The sequence below is a fragment of the Hylaeus anthracinus genome, unplaced genomic scaffold, assembly GCF_026225885.1.
Source record: "Hylaeus anthracinus isolate JK02 unplaced genomic scaffold, UHH_iyHylAnth1.0_haploid 3, whole genome shotgun sequence".
NCBI classification, from domain to species: domain Eukaryota; kingdom Metazoa; phylum Arthropoda; class Insecta; order Hymenoptera; family Colletidae; genus Hylaeus; species Hylaeus anthracinus.
In genome coordinates, this window is record NW_026535284.1 from 5,413,586 (window position 1) to 5,436,074 (window position 22,489).

General features: G+C 31.3%; 1 protein-coding gene across 2 annotated transcripts in view; it reads right to left on the minus strand.

Moving 5' to 3' along the window:
- Positions 1–22,489, minus strand: part of LOC128893656 (brain tumor protein-like) — a 136,464-nt gene that overhangs the window by 79,278 nt on the left and 34,697 nt on the right. The window contains exon 1 of one of the 2 annotated variants that reach the window (XM_054154786.1): positions 21,816–22,021. The exons of the other annotated variant lie outside the window; for it this stretch is intronic. The gene's annotated coding sequence lies outside the window, so the exon portion shown is untranslated. Of the gene's footprint in view, positions 1–21,815; positions 22,022–22,489 lie in introns of those variants that run through there. 2 annotated transcript variants of the gene reach the window in all.

Genomic DNA, 22,489 nt, shown 5'->3' on the forward strand with positions numbered 1-22,489 from the left:
TACTTTCAATCATTTCTATATTCTTGCGTATTGTTTGCATTTTGTAGCTTATTGTACATTCAAATTTTCTATAAATGCATAAAGATCCGCAGTCTGCTTATAATACAGTCTAGTAAATATGAAACCACTTGTTCTAAAGCTTTTCCGATCAGTTACCTTTTATTTTATAATTTCTGTAAAAATTCATGGATCGATTTGAAATTTGCCAAAGTGGTTACTTATAATTAGACTGCGGATCTTATGCAAAATAAAATATTCGCGAACGTGGCTATGAAGATCGAACCTAAATAGAAATTTATTTTATTTTGCAAATATTATAACATGAACTTTACTTTCAATCTTTTCTATATTCTTGCATATTTGGTTGCATTTTATAGTTGCTTGTACATTCAAATTTCCTATATAAATGCATAAAGATCCGCAGTCTAGTAATAAATATAATTCAGTCAGGTAATATGAGAGATAAGCTTTGTTAAATTTCAGAAATCGATGCAATCTCTAATAACTCTAATAATATTGCCCTCTATAAGTCACGCATAAAATTTCCAATTTACTACTGATTTTCTCCATGGCGCCAGTTCATACGAAGAAAGTAGGAAATGTAATAATTACATCTCGATTTAAGCAGCAATTTAACAAATACTTTAAGTAATCTTTACTGTTTCGTTTCGAGTAACCAGCGTCTCCAAGCTGAGACTGCACCGTTTGCTGGCGTGTTTCTTCCTGAAGTACCGAGTTTTTAAGGTTGGGGAAGGAAATGCGTCGGCCCTGAACCACAACCGACCAATAAGGAGCACCTGCTCCGAGACCAGGAGACGTTACCAGCAACGAGCAATGCATACCTATGTATTTTCTCTGGCCAGTTGCGTTCCGGGCAAGCGGATACAAGGGCCCAGTGATTCTCATTTCTCTGACAATTTAAGGGAAGAAACGACATCAGGAGAACAAATATTAAGTGGTCTCTACGTGTTTTTTTTTTTACAGAGAAAAATTTATTTAATTTTTCGTAACTTTGAGAATACTTTACTATGGGCATGTTCACATTAAAATCTTCGAGGTTGAGAGAGTTTAGAGGTTGTTTTCTATAACAAGTTTGCGCAAGAGAGTTTTACAAAATAAAAATATTACTCTTTCATAGTTCTAGTACATACAATAAATTAGGATTAGATGTTTATCGTGTTTATTTATACAGAGAAAAATTGAACAAAATTCTGTTTAACTTTATTTTAGGTATGTTTTAAAGTGCATTTAGTAATTTTTCCAATTTATTTTGTATTGAAATCTTTGAGGTATCAAGCTTGTTTCCTATAGCAAGTTTTCGCAAGAGTCTAGTGCTATTGAGAATTCTGGATGTCGCAATACAAAATGAATGAAATTTTGTTGTCTATAATCTTAACGTGTTTTTTTAAGAATATAAACTAAACCGAGGTTACAAAAGTTGAAAATGGATTTTTTTTAGGAGTGTTTAAAGAAAAAACATCAATTTTCACCATTTTCTGAATCATTTTCACCAAGCTTTTTGAAATAAAAAACGTACTTTGAACAATGATATTATTTCAATATTTTAGTTCGTATTCAAAGTAAGTAAGGGTATTTCAGTTTTTAAGGTATCATTGCTACGGATTGGAAAAAAAAATGTAATTTAAAAAGAAAATGCTATATCTCGAAGATTTCTCTGCGAAATGAATAAAAAAAAAGTTGCCAAACGGATTTTAATAACATCTAAAATATTCTCAAAGTTATAAAGACATTGCATAAATTCGTCTATATAAAAAAAATATTCCAAGCAACATTTAATATCTGGACTCCCAATGTGGTTTTCTGCCTTTTTGGAGTAAAAAAATAAGTCATATTTGCGATTTTTTTTTTCACAAAGTACTGGTTCCAAAGAGTTTTAATTTTCCATGATTTTATCGTTGGTTTATTCAGAATGAATGTGTATCTTTGTGATTGAAAAACATGGAAATTTTCTAATTTATAAGCTGTTATTTATAGACATGTAAAATAAACAAAGGTGTAGGATTTAAATGTGAATTCAGGTCCCGCAAAATTTTTGAACCTGGTCTCGTAAAAGGTTACGCCGGACCTGCAAGAAACACTTAATATTTGGCCTTCCTAATCTCCACAAAAATCAGCTACTAGTAGTCATCGAAACAAAATTTTGAAACTTTGCACACTGTTTAGTTTTAACTAAATTTTTTTAGGTTGCATCAACAATAACGACCCACAACGATCATTAGCAACCAGAATTGTATAAATACTTGGGCTTAACCCAGTGTCAAACCGTACGTGGAAATACAAACATACATTTCGGTAGTAGATTATACATATAATAGATAGTATACAATAGATTTGAATTCTATTTGAATAGCTAACAATAAATTCCTAAAAAATTTCGATGATCGAACACTTGGCACTTTTATTTATGCCTGATTCAAGGAAAAGGAAGATGGATGACAACTTTGGGTCGAGAAAAATATGTTCGGTTGGCAACAGCCTCGCTATTGTCGATAAATTATGGTTTCGGGAAACCGCGTCTGTCCCGACATATGTGTCAGGAAACAGCTGATTTTTCAAGAAAGCGGCAGCTGGAAGTCGCTTAGGTATGCCGAACGAAGTCGTGCGTGTTTTCATTACAGGCTACGCCGCTATGTCCCATTATGGTTCATAGCGACCGCGTTTCATGTTGAGATCAATCATTAAATCGATCGTTGAGTTAGATACTTATTGATCTTTCTAGCGGTGGGTTTCATCGGTTGGGTTTTCTAGTGTGACCCTCTGAGTAGCGATCAGAATGAACGACGCCATTGAACCAAGAAGCGGAAGTGACCATTCCAACGTCAAAATTCAAACGGGTTTAAGTATGAATCAATATATCAATATACCTGATACTTGAGTTATGTCATAACTAGACTGCGGATCTTTATGCATTTATAGGAAATTTGAATGTGCAAACAATGTCCAAAATGCAAACAATATTCAAGAATATAAAAAAGATTGAAAGTAAAGTTCGTGTTATAATATTTACACTGCGGTTCTTTGTGCATTTATAGAAAATTTTAATGTAAAAGAAACTACAAACTGGAAAAAATATGCAACAATATAAAAAATATTGAAAGTAAAGTTCGTGTTATAATATTTGCACTGCGGATCTCTGTGCATTTATAGAAAATTTGAATGTAGAAGAACCTACAAAATGCAAACAATATGGAAGAATGTAAAAAAAGATTGAAAGTAAACTTTATGTTATAATGTTTGCACTGCGGATCTTTGTGCATTTATAGAGAATTTGAATGTACAAGAAGCTACAGAATGCAAAAAATATGCAAAAATATAAAAATAGTGAAAGTAAAGTTTATGTTACAATATTTGCACTGCGGATCTCGGTGCATTTATAGAAATAAATTTCTATTTAGGTTCGATCTTCATAGCCACGTTCGCGAATATTTTATTTTGCACAAGATCCGCAGTCTAATTATAAGTAACAACTTTGGCAAATTACAAATCGATCCATTAATTTTTACAGGAATTATAAAATAAAAGGTAACTGATCGGAAAAGCTTTAGAACAAGTGGTTTCATATTTACTAGACTGTTACACAATAAAATAATTGAAATAAAGATTTGAATTTTTTAGGGGTCCTTCTTATTATTATACGTAGACTGCGGATCTTTATGCATTTATAGGAAATTTGAATGTGCAAACAATGTTCAAAATGCAAACAATATTCAAGAATATAAAAATGATGAAAAGTAAAGTTCATGTTATAATATTTGCAGAATAAAATAAATTCCTATTTAGGTTCATTTTTTGTAGGGACGTTCACGAATATTTTATTTTGTATAAAGATCCGCAGTCTAGTCACAACTAATTGCTAGTATGTATGTATGTATGAGTGTTAGTACGTATATACAAGTGTTGCTATTGAATGATATTAATATTAAGTTACAGTTAAGTGTAATGAAATTGTATAACTAATATAAACTTTGTAAAAAGTTTCAAAGGCTAAATAAATGAAAAGAGAAAAAAATATATCATATTATGATGACTTTCGTATTCTAATGCTTCCAGGGTCTTAAACGCTTTGGAAATAGCTAACAATAAATTCCCTAAAAATTTCAGCTCTTTATCTCAATTCTAAGTATACAATTCTTAGTTTGCAATAAGTGTTCTGAAATGGAAAACACTGAAAAATTGAATTACATGAGATTTCTTGAGGTCAGAAAACACACTCAACATTTATATTATCACATTAATTGCAACATTAAATTTTAGTTTTATAAAGTCTCAATTGTAATTTGGCCAAGGTTAGTATGCAATCTTTGAAATAATGATAATGATATAAAATTATCAATTCCCTTCTTCGTTCATGTCCCTTAAAAATCATTGAAGTATTACCAGGCAACCAGGTATAAACAAGCTGAAAAATACATGTCCCACTAGGGTCAACAAATTACTAACAAATTGTCTATTATCCAATCTAATTCCAATATTTCAAAAGATACATTATATACCTTTAATACTTCAATGATTTTTAAGGGACATGAATGAAGAAGGAAATTGATAATCTAAAATCATTATCATTATTTCAAAGATTGCAAACTAACATTGAATGTTCAAGAAAAGTTAATTGTGTAAATAGTAGTTCTAGGTTGTCCTCAAATCAGAAGAGACAATCAGTTTTTGCATTAATTTAATCGCAACATTAAATTTTAGTTTCACAGTTATAATTATTACCATAAGAGTGAAGTTTGGATTATACTGGTAAAGGTAAAGGTGGTTACAAATGTTAATTGTATAAATAGTAGTTCTAGATTGTCCTCAAATCAGAAGAGACAATCAGTTTTTGCATTAATTTAATTGCAACATTAAATTTTAGTTTCACAGTTATAATTATTACCATAAGAGTGAAGTTTGGATTGTACTGGATGTTTCGTGTTGGAAGAAAACTGAACAAAGCCGAACAATTAGGGCAATAATGATGAAGCAATGGAACACCCGGTATAAGGAACGCAGACGGCTCTTAGGCTACGGGACTGAGTGGCCAGCTGCTGCCCTAACGAAAAAGTACAAGTCAGCTGTTTTCCGGCATGGCAAACGCCAACACGATTGCTCGCCACTAAATATCCCGATTCATGGGAAACCCTAGTGAGTATACGAATACTTGGATTTTGGAGGTTTCAGTATCTTAAGACAATTTTTCAATTAAATCAATGATACTAAACTCCCATGAGTTACGAGAAACGTAACTTTGAGAACATTTTACTATAGACATGTCCACATTAAAATCTTTGAGAGAAAGTTTCACAAAATAAAAATATTACACTTCCATAGTTCTAGTACATACAATAAATTAGGATTAGATGTTTATCGTGTTTATTTATACAGAGAAAAATTGAACAAAATTGTGTTCAACTTTGAGAATATTTGAGGTATGTTTTAAAGTGCATTTAGAAATTTTTCCAATTTATTTTGTATTGCAATCTTTGAGGTATCAAGCTTGTTTCCTATAGCAAGTTTTCGCAAGAGTCTGGCGCTATTGAGAATTCTGGATGTCGCAATACAAAATGAATGAAATTTTGTTATCTATAATCTTAACGTGTTTTTTAAGAATATAAACTAAACCGAGGTTACAAAAGTTGAAAACGAATTTTTTTTAGGAGTGTTTAAAGATAAGACATCAATTTTCACCATTTTTGGGCAAGCTTTTTGAAATAAAAAACGTACTTTGAACAATGATATTATTTCAATATTTTAGTTCATGAGGTTCCTCATGAAAAAACCTCTCAACACCCATTTGCATTTCAATATGCAAAGAATTATTTTGAAATATATCAGAAATAAAAGACCATAAATTAGGGTTCAAGATTTAAAATATTTACAAATTTTTTTAATACAAAATGGCTAAGCCAACATGGGCTATTATTATTATTATTATGGTTTTTTATTTATTATTGATTAGTAATACTTTTACATTTTTCGTTATTGTGGCTACAAGTCGATTTTTTGTACCATGTCAAAAGTATACGAACATTTGTAATTTGTTCAAAATTGTCATGCGTAATCCTACAATGATAACGAAGAGAAAATATAGCTGATGTAGATTGTGAGTGAACTATAATTGAATTATAATATATTTTAGCATTTAGAATTAGACAATATCATTTTTGTAAAGTTTCAACGTTCTTCAGTAAATTCAGAATTCCATAAAAGTAAGCAAATATACATTATTAATACACGATTTAAGGTAAGATTCAAGCAATGAAATAATGCTGATATACGGAATTTAATAAAATACTTTTTTTTTCTTTTTTTATGGATTTATTTTACGTCGCACCTACAGCATGGTAATTAGCGACGAATTTGATTAGGTTTCTGATTGATTAAGGGTGCTATGTACCACTGTAGAATTTGGTGTCTTTGAAAGACAAAATCTTTCGCATATATTTCAAACAAAAATCGTATTTCTCGATGACCCAAGCCTGTAATTGTTATAAAAATTTGTATCTAGCACGAAAATTTTTGTTTTATCATGTACTATCAGTTTTTCAATCATCACTTGTAAACAAAAATATTGCTGCAAAATGACACCTTAATGTACACATATGACACGTAACATCTTGTTACATTTTAAAATTGAAAATAGACTGAACCATTTTTAAAACTTTTTCGTTACTCTGTTTCTTCATTATGAATACATAACGATTGAAAAATGTAAAAGTATTACTAATCAATAATAAATAAAAAACCATAATAATAATAATAATAGCCCATGTTGGCTTAGCCATTTTGTATTAAAAAAATTTGTAAATATTTTAAATCTTGAACCCTAATTTATTGTCTTTTATTTCTGATATATATCAAAATAATATTTCCAACAATAAAGAAGGAAATACTTGCAATAATATCTACTGAAAGAAAAAATAGAAAATGAGACTTATCGATGCAATTCGGTGGAAATGAACCATGAAGTAATGCAATCAGGGTAAAAATACCTGAACCATTTTTAAAACTTTTTCGTTACTATGTTTCTTTATTATGACTACGTAACAATTAGAAAATGTAAAACTATCAATAATAATCAATAAAAATAATAAAAACCATAATAATAATAGCCCATGTTGGCTTGGCCATTTTGTGTTAATAAAAATTTGTAAATATCCTAAATCTTGAACCCTAATTTATTGTCTTTTATTTCTGATATATTTCAAAATAATATCGTAAAACATAAAGAAGAAAATACCTACAATACCTACAATAATATCTACTGAAAGAAAAAATTTAAAAATGAGACTTATGCAATTCGGTGGAAATGAACCATGAAGTAGCGTAATCGGGGTAAAAATACCTGATTCGATACCCCGCATAGGTTTCGCGCACTGAAATTCAACATCCGCCTTGAGTACTATTCTCGAACCAAGAAGTTCGAAACGTTAGACGCATGAAAATGGAAGAAAGAAGCAATCAAAGTACTATTCGGTGGGTTGCTAATTACAAAAGTTTCTCACTTCCGATCACCATCTCTTCTTCGACATCTATTTAAATAGGAATAAAGTGGTCGATGGGGGATTCAACGTTGGACTATTATATTTTACGGTAGTTGGAATAGAGTAGAAGTAAGAAAGGAATCGTTAAAAAAGGATTAAAGTAAATTTCATTGTTGGCAGAGGTGCTTTATCGCAAATGTAGTACAGCCAAGTAAAGGTATAATTTTTTGTGCAATAACAAATAGAATAAGTAGAATAAAATTGATTATGAACTTTTGGGGTATCGGGGAAAACAGAATTTGAAAATTTAACAGCGTGTATTTTTATGAATCTTAATTTTCAAGGGGTCATTGTCGGGCACTGTAAACTCATAAAAAAAGCATATTTTCAATAATTTTTTTCTCAGGAACTATTGCATCAAATTGAACGAATGTTTTTCCACTTAAAGTTATGATTAAGGAAAGTAAATAGCAAATTTTTTTTTTTTTTTTTTTTTTTGGTAAAAAACATGTCGTCATTTATTTACAAAATAATATGCATGTGTGCAGCAAAAAATGTTTTATCCGCTGGCGCAGGTGATTTTGGCTCTCCTGGTAGTCTGAAACAGAAAATCGAAAAAGTTTATTAAACTATGTCGTCACACCTGTCGTCGGAACCTCCACTTATTTATTTCATCGAAAATAAACAAAATGGCAGCGTTTCGTGTGAAAGAGAGAAAAAAACACACTTTTTTTTGTACCGTAAATTAGGTGAAATTGTAAGTAAAAATCAAAATATCAACTACTTGGAGGTTCCGACGACAGGTGTGACGACATAGTTTAATAAACTTTTTCGATTTTCTGTTTCAGATTACCAGGAGAGCCAAAATCACCTGCGCCGGCGGATAAAACATTTTCTGCTGCACACATGCATATTATTTTGTAAATAAATGACGAAATATTTTTTACAAAAAAAAAAAAAAAAAAAAAAAAAAAAAAAATGTTATTTACTTTCCTTAATCATAACTTTAAGGGGAAAAAACATTCGTTCAATTTGATGCAATAGTTCCTGAGAAAAAAATGATTGAAAATATGCTTATTTTTTGTGCGTTCACAGTGAATAGCCGCCCTTAAGAGATGATTTGTGCGAGAGAGCAAGCAGAAAATGGTAGAATAACGTGTTTTATGTAAATTCTATGTTCTATGTAAATTTATTCCCTAGTCCTAGGTAAATTTTGTCCTATTACCCCAGGTATTTTCCTAGGTATATTAGAAAATGATTAAGAAAAGGCAAGAGTAGAAGTTTCACGGATAAATTGTTCCGGTAATTGGCACAATGATGCATTGCGATTTACCAGGTTCACTTGACCAACCAAGAGATCCGTTCGTTAAATTCTTACGGCGATTAAACGCGCCCTTTCGTGCGACCCGTTAGACGTATCTACTGATAATAACTTGAGGATCGATACGCCCGCGCCATGTCAAACAGACAATCAACACTATCGCTACGAATACATTTTTCACCGTGCATGCTAGCTTCGAACACACGTACTTTGCCGGAACTCGATAACGTAACATTACTTGCTTTAAACAATTTTTTAAAATTCAATTTCCCTTGTATCGTCCATCGCATCGAGACTACGCGGTTCAAAGTAACTCTCAACAACTGTAATTAGATGGAAAAGGATAAAACGAATTTATTAATACAACGAGTTCTCTAATTTAGAGAAATTTTGTCTATCGAGTTGAGACGTAGTTATTCCCACCACTTCATGTAAATGCTCGTCACGAGCTAATCTAGACGTTATCTCTGTTATACGTTATCTCTGTATACATTAGGGTGGTTCTAATAAATTATTGCGGTATGACTTTACATTTTGTACAGCTATTCGAAATATTTTTACATCCAGAACTTTCATACCGTTATTTAAAATTGAAATTTCATTTCTCGATCTTACAAGAAACTAACGACAGCCAAATCCATGTAGCTCCAGTTCGTTTAAATGAAATCTGCGAATCACTATTTCTACATCTTTCGTTTGAAACTTATTCGAACGAGTATAATAAGTAGACTTATATTGTAATGTACGTCAGATTCAGATTTGCACCAAAATGGCGACTAAATACTTCTCAATTATTAATCGAACAATGATAACAGACGAAATTTAATTACTACTAAACCTCGTATATATTTATACATACATTGTAATGTCCATCTAGTTCAGACTTAAATGTAAATATGTAGATTCATTGTAACGTACATTAGCTTGAGAAGTTAGAATATATTTCCTTAAATCAGAGTTATAAATAATTGAAGACACAGAATTAATAGCTACGCTAATGGCGACTAAATACTGCTCAATTATTAAATGAAAGATGATAACAGACGAAATTTGATTACTACTAAACATCGTTTATATTTATATTTGGTTGTCCCAAAAGTTTCTTTCGTAATTTGCGCTCAATTATTTTGTGCGGTTGTGTTTATATAAATAGACAATATAATTTCTTAGATGTTAATGTTGTAACAGTAATGAAGCAAAATAAATCGTACACAATTTAATAATGTAACATTAGACATAAAATATTGTGTATGTATTACTTATTAATAAAACGAAAGAAATTTTTGGGACAACCTAATACATACATTGCAATATCCATCTGGTTGAGACTTAAATGTAAATATGTAGATTCATTGTAACGTACATTAGCTTGAGAAGTTAGAATATATTTCCTTAAATCGGAGTTATAAATAATTAAAGGCACAAAATTAATTTCTACGACTAATATGTTTGCATAATCAAATGATTGTGATATAATTAATTACATAACTGATATTTATGATTACTATTATGTACATTATTACGTATACAGTCAGTGTAATAAGTATTCGTACAGAAACCAATTCAAAATAAAACTTCATGTATTTATTTTATTAATAAATTTTAGGGGAAGAAATAATTAACCAACATTCCTACATATTTTTAGAGTAGAATTTGCATAAATTAAAGTTTTAAATTAATTTTTAATGTTAGCCTCTCATTTCTTTTCTTATTAATTTCATTTAAAATTGATCGCTGTACGAATGCTTATTACACTGACTGTATTATTATTAAGTAGTAAACACAAAACAGTAATTCTTTTTTTTCTCCAATGCATATTCCATCCCAGATCCTTGTTTCTTGGCAAACACTAGGTCTCCTCCGCCGTAAACGAAGTAAACAGACTAAATATCCCTTTCAATTTCCATAGATGGTCGTGGTTTTGAATTTTCTCGTCTACAGCCACCTCTTTAAAAGAAAGCAAGCTCCTTTGAATTTCCCAAGGTTCAATTCTTCGCCCACCTTCGCCCTCTGAATGCGCCACATTAACTTCATTTTCTTCGTTCTGTCGCTTGCAATTACTGCGTCCTCGACAACCTTACGTGTTAAAAAGATAAACTCCAAAGCATCGTCGGCGCGGTTCCGCGTGGTAAATAGTGTAAACGCGTTTAATTTGTAGGAATAAATTAATTGGACGTGGCTTTCGGTCCTTCTTTAATGTTAGATGTGAAGGTGCTTTATCGAGGTTTTCTAGATAGAGTATAATGTACTTTGTACATTATTATAACGTTTCTCTAATGAACCTATAAATAGCTGGAAAAAGTTTGCAATATTCATCTGCCAAATATAATTGTTTCTTTTTCCAAGTCTTCTTTGACATTTATTCCTATATTTACTATATCGATTTATATACATTTATGTATTTATATTTCTTTCCCTTTTACTAAATATTTCAGTGAATGTAAAATAATCGAAGGAGGAATACACATTCTTAATTCTAGATACTTTTTAAAGCGTAAATATAACAAATATAGTATATTATAGTGGAAAATATAGAATATAATGTACTTTGTACATTATTATAACGTTTCTCTAACGAACCTATAAATAGCTGGAGAAAGTTTACAAAATTCTGCCAGATTATAATTATTTCTTTTTCCAAGTTTTCTTTGACATTTATTCCTATATTTACTATATCGATTTATATACATTTATGTATTTATATTTCTTTCCCTTTTACTAAATATTTCAGTGAATGTAAAATAATCGAAGGAGGAATACACATTCTTAATTCTAGATACTTTTTAAAGCGTAGATATAATAAATATAGTATATTATAGCGAAAAAAAGAGACCTCGTTAATTGCATGGTTGCAGTGGTAAGGCAACAATCCTGAGCAACTACTGCACCTCAATTATTGCAGGAATTTTCAGTTCCATTTTTTGCAGTAACCAAGGTTGCATTGTATTTCAATTGAACAAAATCAAAAAGTGACTACGTACATATTAACACTAGTTTACACTTTAACTAATAACACTAGTTTACAGCCAAAATGTACATTCAATGCCACTATTTTTTTCTTATGTATTTTGGCCTGCTAAACTCGAAAATCGCAATGAAAAATTTTTCTATGGATAGGTTTTTTTTTAATATGAATTTTTGAATTTTTTTTCGAATTTTTTCTGGGATACCTTCACATTTTAGGCCATATTTCGAGTTAGAAATGTTCGATTTAATCGCGCAAGATGCCATATTAAAGATAATCGAATCTCCAACAATTCCTTCTAATATTGGTTTCCAAATGGTTCAGCAGTTTAAAAGTTATGAGCCGAAATATATGAGAAACTTCGATTTTTTGGGCTAAAATAAAATACGAAAATTTCTTCTCTCGCCATGAAAAAAATAGAAACTGTCAAATTATGTTCAATTTCTTATTCTTTACGTATTGATCGCACTCTTACGAAGAAAACAAGCTTTCGGCGAGGAAAATCAATGGATAAATACCGGAGTTATGAACAATTGAGTAAAAGTACAAAAATTCCAATGTTACTCCGTTTTCGTATTTTTCTACTATTTACACAAAAAATGTTTATTTAATTCGTTTCATTCATTTTTATAATTGAATGTCAATATTATATCAGAAGATTAGAAATAATTTTGGACTTAAATTACTAATTAACTAAATATTAGGTCGACTGGAAAGTAATGTCGTTTTTTTTACATTATATTCAAATAAATTTTTAATAAATTTCTATTTTTAATCAATTATGTATCAATTATGTAATCGCCTTTGTCATCAACAGCCTTTTGTCATTTAGTGTGCAAATTTTCAACGCCATATCGATAAAAATCAATGAGCTGATGAGCGATAAACAAGTATTTAAAAATGCACAAACGACATTACTCTCCAGTACATCTAATAGTAATTTTAGTGTTGCTGTTCTTATGTTTTCTCAGTGCTAATTTTCTGTCGTATTTAATCATTTCATTTAAGGAGGTATCCTGAATTAGGAGGTCTAAAAAAAAGCGGATTTTCGCGAATTTTTTTAGAATGGTAACGAATAATTAATTCTCTCAAACTTTTTTTCCTATTTTCATACATATTTGAGTAGTCTGTACAAATTGTTTCAATAAGAAATATTCAAATTGAGTCGACTGGCGACGCACATTTCTAAAGCACCTCGCGATTAAAACCTCCTATCGGCGGGAAAGATGCAGGTCGTAATTTTGATATGACACAAAAAAACCAAAAGAAATTTTCATTTTCATACATTTTTCATCTATGTGAACTAAGAAAATTCATACAAAAAAAATTTTAAACTACTCTTATATCAAGATAAAGTGACTTTTTTCACCCAAAGAACTCGTTCTTTTTTTCAAACTTGCAGTAGTTTAACATTTCACCATTTTTGCAGGTTTTTTTTAGTTCACATAAAAGAAAAATGAATGAAAACGAAAATTTCTTTTGGTTTTTCTGTATCAAACCAAAATTACGACCTGCATCTTTCCCGCCGATAGGACGTTTTAATTGTGAGGTGGTGTATAAATGTGCGTCACAGTCGACTCAATTTGAATATTTCTTGTTGTAAAAATTTGTACAGACTACTCAAATATGTATGAAAACAGGATAAAAAGTTCTTTTTTCAGATTCGGAATAACCGCTTTTTTCAGACCTCCTAATTCAGGATACCCCACCATTAATTGATCGAAATGAAGATCAAAATGAGTGTCAAGTTGTAAAGTTTTATATTGCTATCGCGTCTCCTGATGATACACATACGTGCAAACGTGCGTATTATACATAAATGTCAATAAATGCGTTTCGTCGGACCCAAGGGCGGGAACGATGACGTCACACGGTAATGCGTTAACCGTTCAACGATCCGTTTACTAATCTCCCGGTCGGTTGTGTTAGCTTTGTTACAATTAAACAGATTTTAATAATAATAATTAATCACGCGCTGACCTGGTTTCTACCGCTAGTTTCGAATATCGAGTCGCGCACGCATTACGCTCTCGTCGAACCCAAGTTCACTTCAACCGTGATACGGTTTCGCCCCATTTTCTGGCTACTTGACCGAGCATTGTTAACGCGCACATACCAACGCACACGAACCATGTCAATTGGATTTTTTAAAATATTAGCTGAACCAAAATACATCGCCAGACCGAGTTGCAACGTTTCAGGAGGAGAAACCACATTATGAGTTCACGTATTAATTGTTTATTGGGATATTTTATATACAGGGCGTTTTATATACATATTAAATTAAATTCAATGTATTCAAATTAAATTTTCGACGTCGAATTTTCTTTCTTGAACGAACCTTTATGTGTGAAAAAAAGTTTCAAAAATAAAAATACATAGCTAAGTGAACCTGGCAACCGATTTTCCAAAAATTAATTTTTTTTTTATAGAAAATGATAGTGTTTTGCTTGTACTTGATTGTACCACTAATAGTTTTTGTTTGTACCTTCATCAATTAACAATTCAAAAAGTTTGTTAAATGGTTAGCGCACCCAACATTGAGATTTTTTAAATCTGTTTTTTCGAATCTATTCTTTAGAATCGTTTGTACACGTTTGTACCGCTTTTCGTTTCGTTTGTACCTCGATAGTTTAAATTTTACAAGCAATTGTTTATACGTCTAAGAGTAAAAATCGTCAATTTTCAATATTTTTAAAATTTGTTTTTTCCCTGTTCTTAAGAATCGTTTAAACCCGTTTGTACCGTTTTTCGATTCGTTTGTACCTCGATAGTTTAAATTTTATAATTTAACCGTATAAACAACTGCTTGTAAAATTTAAACTATCGAGGTACAAAAGAATCGAAAAGCTGTACAAACGGGTACAAACGATTCTAAAGAACAGAGAAAAAACAGATTTTAAAAATCTTGGAAATTAACGATTTCCACTTTTACGCGTATAAACAATTGCTTGTAAAATTTAAACCATTGTGGTACAAACGAATCGAAAAGCTGTACAAACGGGTACAAATGATTCTAAAGAACAGGGAAAAAACAGACTTAAAAAATCTCAATGTCGAGTGCGTGACCATTTTTTGACCTTTTTAAAATTATTAATTAATCAAGGTACAAACAAAACTATCGGTGGTACAATCAAGTACAAATGAAGCACCATCATTTTCTATAAAAAAAAATTAATTTTCGAAAAGTCGGGTGCCAGGTTCACATAGCTAAAATACATTATATCTTAAAATGATATGAATTGTAAAAAAATCTTGGCCGGACTACACTCTCACCTTAATTTAAGTTAAACAGGCTCGACCATAGTCGGGTTAGGGTATTGAAGAACTTGAATATGAAACGCTGGTATATTTCTGTGAATTACGCCAAGTAAAAACAGCGTCTTTATAATCTTGGAGAAGAAATCTGGATCTTCGCGGAGATGAAAGGCAAATCTGTTTCAGGACTTGAAAGTACTGAATGGACGTCATCTTGCATTTCTTGTAGACGTAACGTGCGATTCAAATGAGTTCAGTGTGTAGACACAAAAACGAAAATAGTTCGTGACCAGTATACGTACAATGATACATGAATTAAATTAAATTAAATTAAATGAAATTTCAATCTTGGAAAAATGTTTGTACAAAAATAAATAAGGCTCCATCTAAAGAAACTAATTCGTTTTTCAAATCTCCTCCGCTATAATAAAATTATTTGTAGCATATAATTTGTTTACTTGAAGCGAATAACTTGTGTACAAATATTTTTATTGACAGCTTCATCGTGATATATTTTCATTTCAATTTTAAAACTTTGTATATATTCGTTTTCGCTCAATTATTAATAATAATTTAAATGAGTTCAGTGTGAAGACACAAAAACCAAAGTAGTTCGTGAGCTGTGTACGTACGATGATACTTGAATTAAATTAAATTAAATTAAATTTCAATCTTAGACAAAATTTTTGTACAAAAATTAATGAGGTATATAATTTGGAACGAATTGAAACAAACACACCAAAGAAGAAAATGTACTAATTTACTGTTCATAATAATCTCGAGCGTAGTCAGAGATGTTCAAAGATTTAATTTCGTTAGAAACTTTTCTTAAATAGTTTTCTGTACTCGATCAGTACAAAGTTCGATGAAAAAGCAGAAACGATTTAATTTGGAATGAATAGAAATATTCATAATATCGAATTTTCGCAATATTTCTGTTGTAAATGTGCTATCGATGTTTGCCACCAATGTTTGTTATCAATCAGAGTCTTCGAAATGAAACTTGAAAATCAAATATACTTTCCAATACATTTTTCAAACAGACTTCTCATCAATTAATGCCTATTCAATTTTTCCAATATTTCCAAAGATTCAATTGCGCTAGAAACTTTTCTTAAATAGTTTTCTGTACTCAACCAATACAAAGTTCAATGAAAAAACAGAAACAATTTAATTTGGAACGAATCGAAACAAACACACCAAAGAAGAAAATATACTAATTTATATAGTTCATAATAATCTTGTGCATAGAAATACGATTTTATGTTTACGAAGGAATCTTTCGGAAGATTTGGAAGCCATTCGCGCGTGTTCTGCAATTGAAACAAATTTTAAGACGGCGTTGGACTACGCTTAAAGGCATGTCAACGATGCGAGGACAAACTGGGAGGTCGAGTTCCAGAGAATCGAATATTTTTGCCTTTGGTCGCTCGCGTACGCGTCTCGCGAGACCAAAAGCTGAGAATAAAGAGGAGGCGTTTATCGTTTCTATCCGTCACCTCTGGCGCACATACTGAAGGAATGAACATTTTTTGCCCATTTCCGCCAAGGAACGGCCAGTCATCCACGGCATAAAGAAAAAAGAAAAGCGAGATACGAAGAGATGTCCGACACCGCTTGCCGATGCCTTTCGAATTAATAATATGTAACATTTTACTCACTGCACCGTCTTCTTCCATCCTCGACCATCGACATTTTTCTAATTCAGCCAATAGTGTACGTACCTGAAATAACAAAAAAATTAGCTGGTTATTGTTGCTCGCTTAAGGCGTCTGGCCACCCTGAGCGCTCGCCAGATGGCTTATATTCTTAAAAAAAAAATTAATCAAGTAATCGGAAAAATCCATTGCTATTCTTCAGATAATGTATCTGAAAAGTAGCGTGTACAAATTTCAGAGCAATCGGACCGCACGTTTACTTTCTTTTGGGATTATCTCGAAACTACATTTTTCGAAATGGTACAACGTGAATCTCGTAAACTATCGGTCCGGTTGCTCTGAAATTTGTACACGCTACTTTCAGATACATTATCTGAAGCGTAGCAATGGATTTTTCCGATTACTTGATTGGTTTTTTTTGTTTTTTTTTTTTTTATTGACGATTTTTCTCGCGAAATTTCGATGAAAAATAAAAAAACAATTTCCTCGGTTTACCATAATTTTCTTAATAGTAAAAAAAAAAAAGAAATCCAATTGCTACTCTCTTGCGACAAACTCCAGAAACGATCTCATATTTTTTTTTTTCTTTTTCACATGCAACCTAAAGAATATAATGATGGGACAGCCCACGCGCGTTTCGTGCCGAAGGCCTTCACCAAAATTTTCGAACGGCCGCCATTTCTTTTTTTGTTATCTCAAAAAATTTTTCATATTATTATTTATTTCCGTTTAGTTATTCACTCATAAATTTATATTCTTCCATCTAGATTGCGTTATTGAGTTAAGTTTTCTTAAAAAAAAAAAAAAAGAAAAAAAATAACCACTGGACCGAATTAGAACAAAATTTAATCAGCTCTAAGTTAGATTGATACAAATCGATTGCATCGTCGATATTTTTGATCTCGCTATTAGTTTTTTCGAAAACGTTAACGAAAAATTTGTTTACATACGTACATACACACATCCATACATACGCGCGCGCGCGCGCACGTACAATTTGTTAAAACTAGGCTAAAATTACTCCAATGACCTTGAAACATGGAGATCTGCTAAAAAATCGATATTTCATTTTAGGGGCAAATACAATAACTTCCTTATAAATCGGGAAGTTAAAAATAACAAATTGATACGTTATATTTATAGACATGCTAAAAAATCGATATTTCATTTTAGGGGCAAATACAATAACTTCCTTATAAATCGGGAAGTTAAAAATAACAAATTGATACGTTATATTTATAGACAAAACGTGCTCGAATGAGAGGAATATCGTTATTAAAATGGTGATTATTAATTAGTAATTAATAATTACGAAACGTAACGGTTATAGTGGGAAATAGATAAGCCCTGGAAAGAAGGAATTATATTAAAATTCATCGCCAGTATGTTTATGCGAATTCATGTTTTTATGGGTGCAGATAAGGAATTGAGATTCAAATGAAATTATTATACTTTATTAGGCAACTACTACCATACTAGACAGCCAAAGTCTCAATTCGATGGCCATTAGAATATATTTACGTTTTCGAAGTTCATTAGCCAACGAATTTTCCCCATTATTTTATTTCTAACGGATTACAATTCTATTTGATATTTATAATAATTGTAAGAGAACTTCGTATATGCAGATAAATCGCAATAACCATCAGATTGGGATTTGCATCAGTGATGATTAAATACTTCTCAATTATCAAATTAAAAATAATTATTTACTGAATTTCTATTTAATGTTTGAGAATGATGTTTTCGTAATATCCAAATTTAAGAATATGAATTAAAAAATAATCGGTTTTGTAGACTGAAAAAATGCAGTTCCCCCCAAGTTAATTTTGTGTGTATGGAAGATTATGTGTGTTGCCGATCTCGCCATCGAACAGTGTGTTTTAGATACTGCTTACGACAACAGTATTATCGCAACGTATGTAAATACAAACTCGGTTTCTTTCTTTTTTTCCTACATTTAATACGCCTTGTCACACGTTTCGAGCAGAAGAGAGACCAATCGATCGCGATCATTGGCAAACGTCTGGTAAACCATCAAATTGATCGTGTAAAAAAAAACATCGATGTTTGAAGAACATTTGACGTAGAGGTCACGTGTGTAACCAGTTCAAAATAAAATTTAAATATTAATGAAGTTTGAGTATGTTTGAATATGAATGAAATTGCTGTTACTTTCAAGTTACAATAAAATAAATTAGAGTAGGTGTAGAACGTATTCGTGCACACATTAATTTGCAAAAAAAAAAAAAAAAAAAAAAAACTCTTGTGTGAAATTGTAGTTTCTGAACTTTTTTTTTATGATCAATGATATTTTACATATTCTCGGACATCTCTATGATATAGTCCAAACAACGTTTACTAGTTAATATAATTTGTGAAATTAACAAAAAACTGGGAAAAGTGGGTAAAAGTATAGAAACAATAAGTATTTGTACGATTCTTATGACGAACCATTTACAGTAGAGTTTGTAGCATAAACACATTAGTTTATTGCACCGTACGAATTAAAAAACATCAAATTTCCAGTAAAGTACTTTTAAAAATGATTCTAATAATTGCATTGAAAAAGATCCCACTTCGAATAACTAATAATTTAGTTAATTTAATGCTTAGAAGAGTTGCAGTAATTATAAAATCAAAAGGAAATCCCATGAAGCAAGTATCATATACTTGTAAATGAATGTAAATTTCACTTTTTTTTTAATGAAGTTTTAAAAATTAAACAGTTGTGCGAATACTTATTGCTTCAACATTTCTATCGATTCGTTTTTTTCTTGTTAATTTCGCAACTTACATAAATAACTATTTTTCTGTATCTATCTGATCTAGAGATTTTCGAGAATATATAGAATGTCATTGTTTATAAAAAATAAGTTAATAAATTACAATTTTACATAGTTCTTTCGGAAATTTATCGGTAAACGAATACTTCCTACACCCACTGCACGTTTAATTCCAACAATGTCGTGCAACATTTCAAATATGTCGTCCTAACAAAGAAAAAAATATTGCGTCGCATAAAAAAAAAAAAAAATTTAAAAAAATGAAGGTGACCTTGATACCTCGAACCCGCATCCACCTAGAAAAATATAATTATCGCCACTTTGTTCTACCCTTAAAGCTGATTACTTTTTGTCTGATCTATTTTTCAATACCATTTCAAATTTCGCAGATAATCGCGTCGTTCACTTTACAAGAATCACCCTGTATAATGATAATAATAATAATAATAATAATAATAATAATAATAATAATTTGTATTTATTTCAGCAATTTAGCCAAGAAATGGAATTGGTTACAAACAATCCACTTTCATTCACACACACACACACACACACACACACACACACACACACACGCGCGCGCGCGCGCGCGCGCACACAACAACAACAACAACAACAAAATGTCTAATAAGTACAACCACTGAATCTATGTATTCTACTACTGAATCACCCTCTATAATAATAATAATAATAACAACAATAATCTGTATTTATTTCAGCAATTTAGCCAAAAAATTGAATTGGTTACGAACAATCTACTTCCATTTTCTCTCTCTCTCTTTCTCACACTGTAGAACATAGTGCATGTTTTGACTGGTATCCTTTTCCCTCGGTTCTCACGGTGCGTTACACCTTAACATATTTATATATTAGTAATCCGTATCTCTGTGTACGGTGACTCTTAGTAAACATCTCTAGATTCTCTAGGTCGGCCGAGCAGTCTGTTTATATCTCTCGTACAGTGTTTTCCATACGGTCACTTACGTTAACGATATTCCTCTCTTTCGAGAAAAGACTCCTGGAATTTCCTATTCCACGAAATACAGTCAGTGTAAGAAGTATTCGCACAGCAACCAATTTAAAATAAAAATCAAAATAAATTTCAAATTGGTACAATACATCGGCTTTTCGATCCGGGAATTATCGCGATTTTACAAAAAACAATCTTTTTTTTTCATTTTTAACACAGGTAATTGTTTTTGATGAGCTTGAAATATGTTGTTAAAGGCATCACTTTGAACAACTTTGCATGTATACGGTAAGTGTATGAAGTATTCGTACAGCAACCAATTTAAAATAAAATTAGAAAGTAAAATTAGTAAGAGAAGACTAAGCGAAGACTTCCACTTGAATATTTTCAAATTAAATCAAAATACAATTTAAGAACTTGCTTGAAATTTAATATCTTATAAGAACCGAAATGATAAGCCATTTAAAAAAAATAACAATTGTTGACCCGTCTCAGTTTTGTGAAAAACGATACCAAAATTTTGTAGTTTTAATACAGATCCTTATAGAACATACAGATTTCCATGTGAGTACTTTCAAATTAAATCAAAATACAATTTAAGAACTTGCTTGAAATTTAATATCTTATAAGAACCGCAATGATAAGCCGTTTAAAAAAAATAACAATTGTTGACCCGTCTCAGTTCTGTGAAAAACGATATCAAAATTTTGTAGTTTTAACACAGATCCTTGTGGAACATACAGATTTCTACGTGAATATTTTTAAATTAAATCAAAATGCAGTATAATAAATATAAATTAATACTGATTAAAAATCATCCATTAGAATCCATTAAAAATCATCATTCAGATGAATGAGTGAGCTGGTATCACTTTTGTAGCAGACGTATATAATTATATATGTTCCGTAAACCTGGTCCGATTTCAACTGTATATAAACTATAGTATAAAAGAATGATGGTAAAGAAATATATTTGCGTTTAAAAATAACAATAGAACTCATATTATAAACCATATCGAATGAGAAAAAAAATGTCTAAACATAGCTACATTTTTCGGCCGGATTACCGAAATGACCTTTTAACTAACTTACGAACGCAACTAAACGATCTTCGCCCGGTCGGTGAATCGAACAAAAGTGTTTATGCTAATCGTCGAGCTGACCTCAGCCGGCTCGGAATCAGTTGTCAACGCGAGATCCGTTAAAATTCTCGCACAACACACCTCGATCACCTCGCACACATCAACGAAGCCTACACGTTTCTCATTTTCAATAAATTATTCCAAATTCCCGACGAAACGCGATCATTTCGAACGAAATTACCCGCGCGCGCGTTAATAAACGATCAGAAACGATTCGGGTTCTCTCACCTTATGCGCGTTGTGGCAATTGTCAAACTGGCCGTGGACCTTGAAAGTGGAAGTTTGAAGGTTAGGATTTCGCCGGTCGGAATTCACGCGAGTATATCACTGTTCCACGCCGTCACACGTTATCCTTTCGAATCATGGCAACACCAGCGATGATCGCACACACGTATAACGTTCAGTTTAATCGTGAAACTGTATGCTTGGGTAAACTATTTCTTGCTACGACCTGCTCGACATTTTTCGCAGCTCTCGTGGCGGGTTCGTAAGACTTCGGCGTTCCTCGGCCAGGCTCGTGCCGCGTTGAATGACAAGCCACCGTTCAAAGAGGGCATTTACGATCACTTTACTATGTTGGCGCGTCATTATTTTGGTTATCCGTAGCGGACTTTTATGCATTAATGGGAGATTTGAATGTTTAAGGAATTTCGAAATGAAACTTCAAAATTAAATATACTTTCCAATACATTTTTCAAACACACTTCTCATAAATTAATGGCTACTCAATTTTATTATGTAAAATATCTTCTTCGTACATATAATTAGAAAAGTATTTCCATTTATGTAATAATGACCTGTAGTTGTTATTAGACTGGGGATTTTTATGCATTTATAGGAGATTTGAATGTGCAAGAAACTTCAAAATCACATATACTTTCCAATACATTTTTCAAACACAC